The following is a 12,957-nucleotide window of genomic DNA, read 5'->3' as shown; positions in this document are numbered from 1 at the left end:
GGGACGGACCCACATGGCCTGGGAATAATGCAGCCCTGGGGGGGCGCTCCTAGCTGGAAATGAAACTTGAAAGATGTCACCTGATGATGTTGAGGACGAAGGACCATTGGTGTAGCAGACTCGGTGGGCTGCGGAAGCCGATCCTCACGAGCCCCCAGGCCTAGGGGCCTCGGTAGGCTCCGGAGGCGCTGGTGGCTCCTCGCGGACCATCTCCATCTCCGCCAGGGCTGCGGAACGCCTGGCCTCTTGTGCCTCCATGATGCACCTCATGAGGCGCTGGTACGTGGCAGCCGCGTTCGGCAAGCCATAAGGCATGCGAACGTAGCTGTGGGGTGGATCTCCACAGCGCCCCACTCGCGAGGGCCAGAGGCGCTCCAGAGAGGCGACTCGATTGAGCCCTGGTATGTCGATGCAGACGCGCAGCCCACCATCCTCACCTGGATGGGGAGCCACTGCTGGTAGGCGGCGGCCGCCTTTCATGACTCTTGACTCCTGTAGCTCCTGAATGGCCTTGTTGACGAACTCCTGAGGGTCTGGCTCTCCTTGCCTTACTCCTTCTTGAAGGAAACGTGCTTCGAAACACGCCTCCATGTGGTGCCCAAGCGCCTCCCTCGTGACCCTAGCCAGGTCGGTGGCCCTCCAGGGGAGAGCCCCCGAGCCCTGCCTGAGGAGGGCGCCGGGCGCGCTTTCCTATGCAATGGAAGGAGGTTCCCCCTGGGCAGGCGCGGGCCCAGAGGGGCCTGCCTCCTGAGGGGTCGGGCCGGATGATGTCTTCTTCTTCTTGGGGGCGGTCTCGGGAAGCCTCCTGCTTCCGCGATCTGGGTCTTCCAGTGACGCGGCCTGAAAGGCTCGCTCCAGGGAACACACCGCATCCTTCTCTTCACAGGGCACCGTGATAACTCCGCCACTTCCTGGCATCTTGAGGACGTTGTAGCCGTGGTGAGTTACGGCCATGAACTTGGCCAGCGTTGGGTACCCAAGGATGGTGTTGTACGGCAGGCGAATGTGAGCGACGTCGAAGTCGATGAGCTCGGTGCGGTAGTTGTCGCGTGCCCTGAAGGTGACAGGGAGGCGGACCTGCCCAATCGGGACCGTGGAGTCGTCGATGACTCCGGAGAAAGGCTTGGTTGGCTGAAGCTGGTTGTAGGGAACTTGGAGATTATTGAATGTTTCCACGGACAGGACGTTGAGCCTTGCCCCGCCATCGATGAGGGTCCTGGTGACCACCATGTTGCTGATGATTGGGGAACAAAGCATCGGGAGGACTCCGGCTGTAGCCGCACACTTGAGCTGATATGCTGAGCTGAACGTGATGGCGCACGCCGACCACCTGAGAGGGCGCGTGGCTTCGAGCTTGGGGAGGACTGCATTCACTTCGCGGGCGAACTGCTTGAAGATGCGTTGAGAGGCTAGGGCTTGAGCCTCGCCCAGGATGCAGGCGATCGCGCGCGGCTCCTGGAAGCCCCCAGCCCCCTCGTCCTGGTGGCGCTCCTCGTTTCTCCTTGGCTGCGGCGGCAGCGGAGGGAGGCCTGCGTTGCCTTGCGGGCGATCCTCGCGAGGCTGATCCCTCCAGTCTCCCTCGCGAGGCGGATCTTGCCAGCGATCCTCGCGAGGTTGATCGCGCCACCCTTGGCGTGGGCCGCAGTCTTCCCAGCGTCTTGCGTTCCTTCCTCCTCCTCGACCATAGCCCCGGTCACCGTGGTCGGGGCGACGGCCGATCCTTCCTTCTCACACGGCTCGGAGCTCTTGACGTTCGTTGGTGTTGTGGGTGTGGAGGTCGTGGTACACACAGTATCGACTGCCCTTGGGAGGTTCGGGCAGATCTCTGCCCCGCTTGGTGTCTGGTTCTGCCGCGAGCACGGCAGCCCCCTTGCGCTTCACATCCTTGGCCTTGGGCTTCTCTTCTGGGTCTGCGGCAGGCAGCTCGAGGAGGGAGAGACGCCCTTCCTCAGCCCTGGCGCACTTGGTTGCCAAGTTGAACAACTCCAAGGAAGTGCACAGGTCTTCATGCATCGCCAGCTCCTCCTTCATCTTGACATCGTGCACGCCGTCGGAGAAGGCTGAGATGATTGCCTCCTCGGTCACCTTGGGAATCTTGAGGCGTGCATTGTTGAAGCATTGGATGTACTTCTGCAGGGTCTCTCCGGGTTGTTGCTTGATGCGGCGCATGTCGCTCACGGCGGGTGGACGGTCATGAGTACCTTGGAAGTTGGCGATGAAGCAGGTGCGCATCTCGTCCCAAGAGGAGATCGTGACTGGAGCTAGGTTCAGGAGCCATGTGCGGGCCCCGTCCTTGAGCACCATGGGAAACCAGTTCGCCATGACCTTCTCATCTCCGTTGGTAGCTTCGATGCCCAGCTCATAGAGCTGGAGGAACTTCGCAGGGTCGGCCGTGCCATCGTAACGAGGAGGCAGGTCTGGCTTGAACTTGCCGGGCCACGCGACGCTGCGTAGCTCGGCGATGAATGCATGGCAGCCTGCTGTGGCCACGGGAGGCCTTGGGTGATGAAGAGCTTGGTCTTGCATGTCCCCATGCGCTGCAGCTGGGAGCAGCGCGGGGTCTTGACGTGCGGGAGCAGGAGCATGGTCGCGATGTGCTGGAGCAGGGAGCGCCCGGGCAGCTTCTTGCGGGCGAGGGACTTCTTGGCAGCTCTGCTCTTGCCGCGCTGGCACCTGACGGAGCGGGTTCCACCCAGGGGCCACGCGCCTTGGAGCCATGGCGCCTTCTTGAGGAGGAGGCGGCCGGGGCGCCGCCGGAGCCTCGTCGCCCGCGCGGGGCGGGGTGCGGTGCAGCGGAACGGACGGCGTAGGAGAGCCCCCTGCGGCGCGGACGAGCTCGGCGACGCGGTCGAGCCATTCTTCATAGACGTCGTCGACGGGACGGTAGCGCAGGAGCTCGTTTGCCGCGATGAGCGCAGCTCGAGCCTCCATGGGTGCGCGGAGTGCGCGGGACGAAGAACCAGCTGGGGTGAGCGAGGGAGTAGCAGTGCGGCCGTCTTGCCGCACGGACGGATGCTGAGACGACGCTTGTTGCTCGTACCACGCCGGGCCGGTGGCGGCGTTGACGGCAGGTGACGGGGAACGGTGAGGACGCCCGCCGACAGGAGCCGTCTGAGCGACACGGGAAGCGAGAGCGGCCCGTCGCTCGGTGCAGGCCCGACGAGCGTCAGACATGGGCGCGATGGTCGGAGGAGAACGGGGTGGTGGAAGACGAATTCCGGCGCACCCCTACTTGGCGCGCCAAATGTCGGATTTCGGGTTCCGGCAGACCCTTGAGGTTCGAGCACTGGGATGCACGCGGAGATTTCGCCTCCTACCTACCTACACCCCTCCGCCTCGCTAAGATCTAAGCTAAGGAAAGAACATCACAAGAAACATAGGATTTATACTGGTTCGGGCCACCGTTGTGGTGTAATACCCTACTCCAGTGTGTGGTGTGGTGGATTGCCTCTTGGGCTGATGATGATGAACAATACAAGGAGGAAGAGCCTCGCGAGGGTCTGTTCTTGGCTGGGGGGACGAACTGCTAGGAGGAGTTCAGTCACCCTTCTCTCTCTCTCTGATTTCGATCCGATCCTTCCTTCTCGATGCTTGATCTCGACCTTGATCTCGATCCCTTAACCTCTCACCTCTCTGTGGGTGGCTGGTCCTATTTATAGGCAATGGCCCCAGGCCTCTTCCTAAATATTAAGAGGGAAGGGCACCAACAATTGGCCATTTTGAAGGGGAACATTTGGTACACTTATCCTGACTAAAGTTGGTCCTCGCCTGCACAAAGCTCTGGTGGTGACGCCGTCTTGGTCTCCACGATGACCTCCGTCTTGCAGTCCTCCTGGTCTTGGTCTTGTTGCACCGAAATGGCAACCTTTACCTGATGCCTCGGTACCCCGCGGCTGCGCTTGCCCCCTTTGAACCAAAGGGGAAAGGAGGACACTGCGCGGGCTGGCGCCCGCCTGGCGCCCTTGGTCGTCATGGCTTGCGTCACGGGCACCTCGTGAGGTACCCCGCCTTGATCTCTCCGCCTCCTCGCGAGCCAGCCTGGTGAGGCCGTGCCTGAGGAAGCTCCGTGTCGTCCGCCCCGCGAGGCTTGGCCCCTCGCGAGGGTCTTGGGTCTGTTTTGATGAAGATGGGCCGTGCTGGGCCCCCCCTTTGAGCCATGCCGCAGGCCGCAGGCAGGCAAGTCTAGGGACCCCCGTTCCCAGAACGCTGACATAACCGCCCTGTAACATATGATTTCTTAGATTTCGATCGTTTTTTTCTAACATTCCGTGTTCTGTGCAATGACACACATTGCACACTCATCCTCTTAAGCCCAAAATATTCCAATGCCACGTATTTCGACCCGAACCGTGACTCCAAGATAGACTACACAAATATCAAGAAAGTTCTTGATGATGTTATCCCCGGCTATGCCAAATCTGGAGGCACCTTCACCAGGCCAGTTCGTAGGTACGGCAGGCATGTGTTCGCCCACAATACTAAGTTCTGCTGCGTCAAGCAGCCACCTGGCGGTCAGAAGGATGCCTACTACGCCCTCCATCACATGCGGGCGATCGTACGGGACCATCGTCACCTTCTGCTACCAGATAATCTCAAAGATTGGGTCGCGAGCTTGTCGGCAATCCAGGACGCGGACATCAGACAAGAATTCTTTCGCATCCAGTCGGAGTTTGCGGAAATCATCCATCAATATGTCCTTCATACCTCGGGGCAGTTCTACCTCAGATATCAACCGTCCAACAGTGAGATAGACACAACGCTACAAATGCAGGCTGACAACGCCCGCAATTTCATGACCATCATGACAGACGGCAGCTTCATCCATGCTCCGGTCCCATGAGTCGAGTCGAAAGTAGTGATGCTATGTGTAGTTCTGAAACATTGGTTGGCTCATGTTGTAATTAAACTTTAATGAATTGTATGTCTCTTTGGTTTGGACAGTCGTTCAACTTAGATGTAATCGATGCTATTTATTAGTAGGACCATGAATCGTGCTATTAATGTCTTGCTTTTCTCTTCCGATCCTTTTGTTGCATACTTATATATTGCTCATGAATTGTCTGTTGTTTGGCTTGTGCATAGAGATGCCATCGTATGTCGTGTACAAGGGTAAGGTTCCTGGAGTCTGCGACGACTGGGAGGAGTGTCGGAGACAGGTTCACCATTTCAGCGGTAACCGTTACAAAGGGTACACCACTAGGGCGGAGACGGAATCTAGATACGCCCGCTATCTAGCGGGAGAGAGGAGGGAGCGTTGGAGGAACCGGATGAAGACCAGTTTCATCGCGATGATGCTCATCGTGATGACCGCAGCTCTCTTCTATGTGATGGTAGTTTAGATGATCGATATCGACTTGTAATGTGAAGACAAACTCGCTACTCACGGTCTCGAGACTTAATGTTCTATCTTTGTTCGGTCTTTTGAATTCGGAGACTAATATGATGAATTGTATTCGGAGACTAATCTTCTATTGTATTCGATGAATCTGCTGTTGCTGTGTGGTGCTGTCTATATTTTGTCCAATAATATATTTTGTAACCTGTGCAAAAATCAGAAAAGTAAAAAAAACCTAATATTCATACTAATGGCGCATCATCTCAAAGTGCGCCATTAGTATGCCTAAGGATACTAATGGCGCATCACTACACAGTGCACCATTAGTATGCCAAAGGATACTAATGGCGCATCACCCCACAATGCGCCATTAGTGTGCCAAAGCACATGGGTAAATATGGCCCCCTGGGAGGCATACTAATGGTGCATGTTGGTCTATACTAATGGCGCACGGTGTGGTGCGCCATTAGTATACCAGATACTAATGGTGCACCCGTGGTGCGCCATTAGTATATAATACTAGTGGCGTGGTACTAGTGGCGCACCAGTAGTGCGCCATTAGTAGGAAAAACTGGTGCGCCATTAGTAGGCCTTTTCCTAGTAGTGCTAGCATATGCAGATATGGCCTCTGAACACTAAGACCGAAAGGTCGAGCGTGAATCATATAGTAGATATGATCAACATAGTAATGTTCACCACTGAAAACTTCTCCATCTCACGTGATGATCGGACATGGTTTAGTTGATATGGATCACGTGATCATTTAGATGACTAGAGGGATGTCTATCTAAGTGGGAGTTCTTAAGTAATATGATTAATTGAAGTTAAATTTATCATGAACTTAGCCCTGATAGTATTTTCATATCTATGTTGTAGGTAAATTGCTCGCGTATAGCTTCCCCGTTTTATTTATGATATGATCCTAGAGAAAACTATGTTGAAAAATGTTAGTAGCAATGATGCAGACTAGCTCCATGATCTGAGGATTATCCTCATTGCTGCACAGAAAAATTATGTCCTTGATGCACCGCTAGGTGACGGACCTATTGCAGGAGCAGAGGCAGACGTTATTGTAACATCCCAAATTTTCAATTTCGATGTTATACATAGGTCATCATATGCATACCATATTTGATTTGCATTTTGATTGCGATCCTAGAAATCCTAAGCAACTCAAGGACCCACAGAGAGAGTTGGGGATTTCATTTATTTTCATATTGGAATTTTTCTCAAATTTGAAAAGAGGATCATTTTGGTTTAATAAGTTCTCTCTCCGAAATATTTCCGATATTAAAAAAAAGAGAAGATAATATGACTTCTTCAAAAGGAGAGAAATATTGGAGGAAATATTTTTAAAATCAAATAAATATTTCATTTGGAATCTTATTCGAGATTTTATTTGAATTAGAAAAATATGCATTTTTAGGCCAAAAAATGTTCACTTTGTTCTAAATGTTTTATTTAGACGGTGAAAATTGTTTTTTTTTAATTTTTAGAATTTTTTACTATTTTCGATTTAGGATTTTTCTTTAGAATAAATTATTAAAAAAAAGGTTCTTGGACGGCCCGAGCTGAGCCAGGCCAAGCCCAGCCGCGCCGCCGCCTTGCCCGTGTTGCCCGCCGTGGAGTCGCCGGACTCCCGAAGGAGTCCGACTTGCCACCGCCTCGCCGACCCCCTCTCTAAGTCGGGGAACCCGGGGGGAACCTTTATAAGTAGCCTCCTCCTCATCTCACCACCGCAGCCCCGCCGCCAGCGTCGCCGCTGCCCGCGCCGCACCGCAGCTCCGCCGCACCGCGTCAACGCCGTCGTCCGCTGACCCCGCCCGATGCCCCGCCTCGTCATTGCCGCGCCGACACCTACGCCCGTCATCGTTGACCTGCCACTGTTGACCGGTATAAAAACCGCCCGGTTCGCCGGTTCGTTCGGTTTTTTCGGTGTTGTTTCTAGACCGATTTTCTCGGTTTTTCTTCGGTTTAGCTAATTAGCGGATGTTCGCCCGAACGCCTCTGTTCATGAACGCATTCGTTCGTTTGTCCCTGTTAACGAACATTCGTTCGTTAGTCTTTTCTTTTTATTTTATTATCGGCCAGGGACCTGTGCGTGATTATTTTTATCACAGATTAGCCCCTGATCTTCGAACGCCCGCAACTTTTCAACCGTTCGTCCAAATCTAGTGAAACCAATGCCAAAATCTTCGTCTCTAACCCCTCTGTCTAGTTAACCAACTTGAACATGGGTTTGACAATTTAAAATTTGGTCACAAGCAGATTTGAATTTGAATTTCTTTTTATTATAGTTTGAGTTTCGTAGCTCTGAGCTGAGTGTTTCTTTTTGCAAATCGAAGCTCTTTTCTTGTACTTTCGATTTGGATCCTTTCTCTTGAGTTTTAACCTTGCATCTATTGATTGAGTTCTTATGTATGTTATCATTTGTTTGCGATAGAATTCCCGGAGTGCGAAGCATGCTACTACGAGTCACTAGGGTTTTCAGATCGTCAACAAGGCAAGTAACACTTTGATCATACCCCTTTATTACCCAATTTTTATGCATTAGTTTAAACCCTCAAGCATTGCATGGTTAGGACTTTATAACATGTGGGTATTGGGAAGTAATAGTTGAGGTAGTACCTATTGCCCTTTTTCATTCAAACCCTGGGAGTTACTTCTACGTTATGTTTTTACTGCCATGCTATGCTCGTAGACGTGGTTTTGTTTGAGTGATTCATGGCAGTTGTGAGTATTATTATGAACTAAGGGTTTATCTAAGGTGGCTACTTTAACACACATCTAGGTGGATTGTTTGTGGGCACCTAGGGGCAATCCAGTGCTGTCCAAGGAGATCACGGGGAATCCGTGTGATCATCCTATGGTCTGCCACCCAGACTCAAAGGGATCATATTGCTATTCATGCTGGAAACTTCCGTGTGCAGCCACAGGCCATTATGGGCTCTAGCATAGTTGAGTATGTTGTGTGACCTCTTTCGGTGGTAAACTAGCAGATGTAGGGGATGTAGGTGGTACGGTTTACCCGTCGAAAGGGCTAATGTTTCTGAAAGACTGTGTCTCGGTCATCCGTTTCTCAAACATCTTGTAGTGCGAGAAATCAACGGAGGAGATCGATCTTGTGGGAAAAAGTGTGCAAACCTTTGCAGAGTGTACAAACTAATCATGATTAGCCGTGTTCCCGGTTATGGACATCTTGAGTATCTGGTGCTTGAATTATTATGTTGATCTCGTCACTTTATTTAATTAACTTGTTGGGTTAATGATTACTTTAATTGGGATTGAGATGGGGTTACCATTCTCGATGTTTATCAACTACCATGATAGTTAAACAAAATATATTCCTTTGTTGTAGGGAAAAATTGGCTTTTCGTAAAAACATGAAAACCGTAGAGCCTCCACCAGCCATATATGCATGTAGTTATAGCTGCTTCATGTTCATTGCTCTACAATGTTATTTTGCCAGCATATTCCATGTGCTGACCCATTTTCGGGCTACAACATATTATGTTGCAGACTTTTCAAACGAAGAATAAGGTGCGCTAGGTCGTTGTCGTGCACTCGGCTATGTCGTTGGAGTTGATGGACTCACTTACCTTCGAAGCCTTCCGCTGTTATCTTATTTAGATGGCTTTAAGCCATATTATTGTAATAAGTTCTCTTTTGAGACTATCGATGTATTAAGTGTGTGATTGGAACTTTGTTATAAATCCTTCAAGTACTGTGTGTGTCAGCATTACCGATCCAGGGATGACACTTATGCATAGAGATTTGACCGTTTGAGGTCAGATCCCTACAAGATGGTATCAGAGCACACGCTGATTGTAGGATACGACCACTAATATAAGCCATAGGTCACTCTCCTCTACTCATTTCTGACTCCTCTTCATTTTCCACTCTATAGATGGTGGACCCAAGGAACAAGTTTGATCAACCGGATGAAGACACACCTTTTGGATGACACTTTAAGGAAGTCACTAGGTACCTGAACATCGGAATACCAAGCTTCACCGGGACCTACACCGCCTCTTCACCAGAATAGGAGCGTTGGATGATTCAAGTTCATGTTCCAGGAAGGACATTTACACCAGTTACTGAGCCCATAGAGTTTTCCTTTGATGCACCAACCTAGAGTCTAGAAAAGAGCATGGCAGCCCACATTGCCATGGGACGCATCGGTGAAGTTTATCACAAGGATCTTAAAGACACCATCTACCAGATACAAGTCCATTGTAGCCTTTATCCAAGAGTTAGACCAGCACATTCGCCGCCAGCATGATAGACCTGAAGAAGGTGATGACTAGGAACATGGAGCTTGAAGAGGAACTCAAGTCTACACGTGACGGATACGAAGAGGAAATCGAAGTGCTGGTAGAAAAGAATGACGACTTGACGAGGAAGCTAAGAGTATTCATGGGAGACCTCACGCCAGGGGGAGATGATGATCATCCCGAGGACTACATCATCATCGACGACATAGACTCTGACCCCGACAGTAGTGATGATGATTACGAAGATGAAGCTGGAGCAGATACATGGAGTCTTCCACCAATCAAAATTTCTAGATGACCACCATATTATCAGTAGTATTTCCCCATGTATATAGTAGTAATCCGAGTTTTTGTAATGGTAGCTAGATCGATTGTATGCCCTTGTTTGAATTGAGTGGTGTGATATGAATGTGTTTGTCTCATGTGCATATGGGTAGTGTTTTCTCCTTAGACCTCGTTCTATTCTAAATCTCTCCCCTCTAAACCCATCAGATGCCTCTAAGACGTGACCCCGGATTTGTCTTCCCACCGGAGCTCACTCAGTTGATCCAATAGAAGAATGCCTTGATGCAACTACTAGTCCAGAACTAAGGCAACAACAACAAAAACAACCCACCGCCACCACCTCCAGCTGACAACTTAGCCCGTTTTCTGAGGTTGAATCCGCCGGTGTTTTCCAGTAGCACCGCGCCGATTATTGCTGATGACTATCTACGCAGGATTGGAAGGGAGTTGACCACCACAGGTTGCACAGATGCGGAGAAGGTGCGCCTTGCCGCACATCAATTGGATGGACCAGCAGCATCATGGTGGGAGAATTACACAGCCACTTTTCCCATAGCCAATGTCACTTGGGATCAATTTCAGTAAGCATTCCGCACAACCCATGTCTCAACTAGAGCTATGAATATGAAGAAGCATGAGTTCTGCAACTTACGCCAGGGAAATCGTACTGTGGGGCAGTACATGGATGAGTTTAGCAAGTTAGCCCGCTATGCTCAAGATGATGTGGCCACACATGCCACAAAGCAGGAGAAGTTTAAGGAAGGGCTGAATGATGAGATGAGTATGCAGTCGATGGTGGCAACATTCACTAACTATCAGGAGTTGGTAGACTGGGCCCTTATGATTGAAAGCAAACAACAGCAGATAGAGAGCCGCAAACGAAAGTATGGACAGGGGAAGTACAATTCTCGAGCTCAGCAGAAGCCTCGCTTTACCCCTAACCCCGGAGGTTACACCCATAACCATGGAGGCCATACTCACAATGTAGGAAGTTCCCATAACCACAGTGGGCCTAAGAATGGAAATGGGAATGGAGCAAGCAGTAGCCAGAACCACCCCAACCCAGCAACCCCCGCCAAGAAGGACCTGACCCATGCTACCTGTTACAAGTGTGGGAAGACTGGGCACTATGCCAACGACTGTTCTGAGTTGAAGAATGGCAATGGAAATGAAACTCTGGGAAGAAGCCCAATCCCTTCACCAGAGGTCAGGTGAACCACATCAACGTGGAGGAGGTTGAAGAACAGCCTGACGCAGTGATTGGTAAGTTATTGATTAATTCATTTACCGCACTCGTTCTTTTCGATACTGGTGCATCGCATTCATACATATAAAGGGATTTGTGGACAAGTTTAACTTACCAATGTTAGCCCTTAGGTCACCCATGTTAGTAAGCTCGCCATGAGCGGAGTATATGGCCAGCCGATGGTGTGATCAGTTACCCTTAACCATTGGTAGCCATGTTTTCCCCTCAGACCTAATAATTTTAGAGTATCAAGGATTTGATATAATATTAGGCATGGATTGGTTATCAAAGTATGGAGGAAGCATCGATTGTGCTAGTAAGTCCATTTTACTCACCACCCCGGAAGGAAAAAGGATCAAGTATGTATCTAGACATTCGTCAAGGAGGACCCAAGTGAATTATCTTTCGGGGGTTGTTTAGGAAGAAGTGCCTATTGTGAAGGATTACCCAGATGTATTTCCAGAGGAACTACCAGGCATGCCACCGGATCGAGACATAGAATTTTTGATAGAGTTGTTGCCAGGCACCGGACCAATATCAAAGAGGCCATACCGGATGCTCGCAAATGATCTGGAGGAAATTAAGAAGCAGATTAAGGAGTTATTGGAGAAAGGTTACATTCGACGAAGTTCATCCCCATGGGGAGCCCCAGTGCTCTTGGTTGAGAAGAAGGATGGATCTTTGAGAATGGCTGTTGATTATCGAGCATTGAATGAAATGACGATCAAGAACAAGTACCCACTACCGATGATCAACGATTTGCTTGACCATCTACAAGGAGCTAAAGTATTTTCCAAGATCGATCTGCGATAAGAAGATACCACCAGTTGAAGATCTGAGAAAAGGATATACCTAAGACAGCTTTCACCACAAGGTATGGGCTATATGAGTACACGGTCATGTCATTTGGATTGACCAACGCCCCTGCCTACTTCATGAGTATGACGAATAAGGTGTTCATGGAGTTTTTGGATAAGTTTGTGGTGGTGTTCATTGATGATATTTTGGTATACTCAAAGAATGAAGAGGAACACAAGGAACACTTGCGCTTAGTTCTCGAGAAGCTCAGGGAACATCAGTTGTATGCCAAGTTTAGCAAGTGTGAGTTTTGGTTGAAGGAAGTAGGGTTTCTTGGACATGTTATATATAGCAGTAAACCCCACCAAGGTTCAGTCTGTAACTGAGTGGTTGGCACCCACCTCAGTTGGGGAGATCCGCAGTTTTCTAGGACTCGCGGGATATTATCAGAGATTCATTGAGAATTTTTCCAAGATTGCAAAGCCTATGACGGAGTTATTGAAGAAGGACACCAAGTTCAAATGGACTGAAGATTGTGAGGCTAGTTTTTAGGAGTTGAAGAATGTTTGGTTACAGCCCCAGTGCTGATTCTTCCGGATATACGCAAGGATTTCCAAGTGTATTGCGACGCTTCTCGCTTAGGACTTAGAGGAGTACTTATGCAGGATGGAAGAGTTGTTTCATATTCCTCACGACAACTTCGACCGCATGAGTTGAATTATGCCACACATGAGTTGGAGTTGACAGGCATAGTGCATGCGCTCAAGACTTGGAGACATTTTCTGATTGGAAACAGATGTGATGTGTACATAGATCACAAGAGTTTGAAGTACATTCTCATGCAAAAGGAGTTAAATATCAGGCAAAGGAGATGGTTGGAGCTCATAAAGGATTATGATATGAAATTGCATTATCACCCAAGAAAAGCCAATGTCGTAGCAGGCGCTTTGAGCTGGAAGAGTTATGCCAATACCCTTGTAAGCGGAGGATTACTGCAGGAGTTAGTCAAGAATCTCAAG

The sequence above is a fragment of the Triticum urartu genome, chromosome 7A (assembly GCF_056163025.1).
Source record: "Triticum urartu cultivar PI428250 chromosome 7A, HENAU_Tu73, whole genome shotgun sequence".
In the NCBI taxonomy this organism is placed as follows: Eukaryota; Viridiplantae; Streptophyta; class Magnoliopsida; order Poales; family Poaceae; genus Triticum; species Triticum urartu.
Note: the sequence above shows the minus strand (reverse complement) of the source record.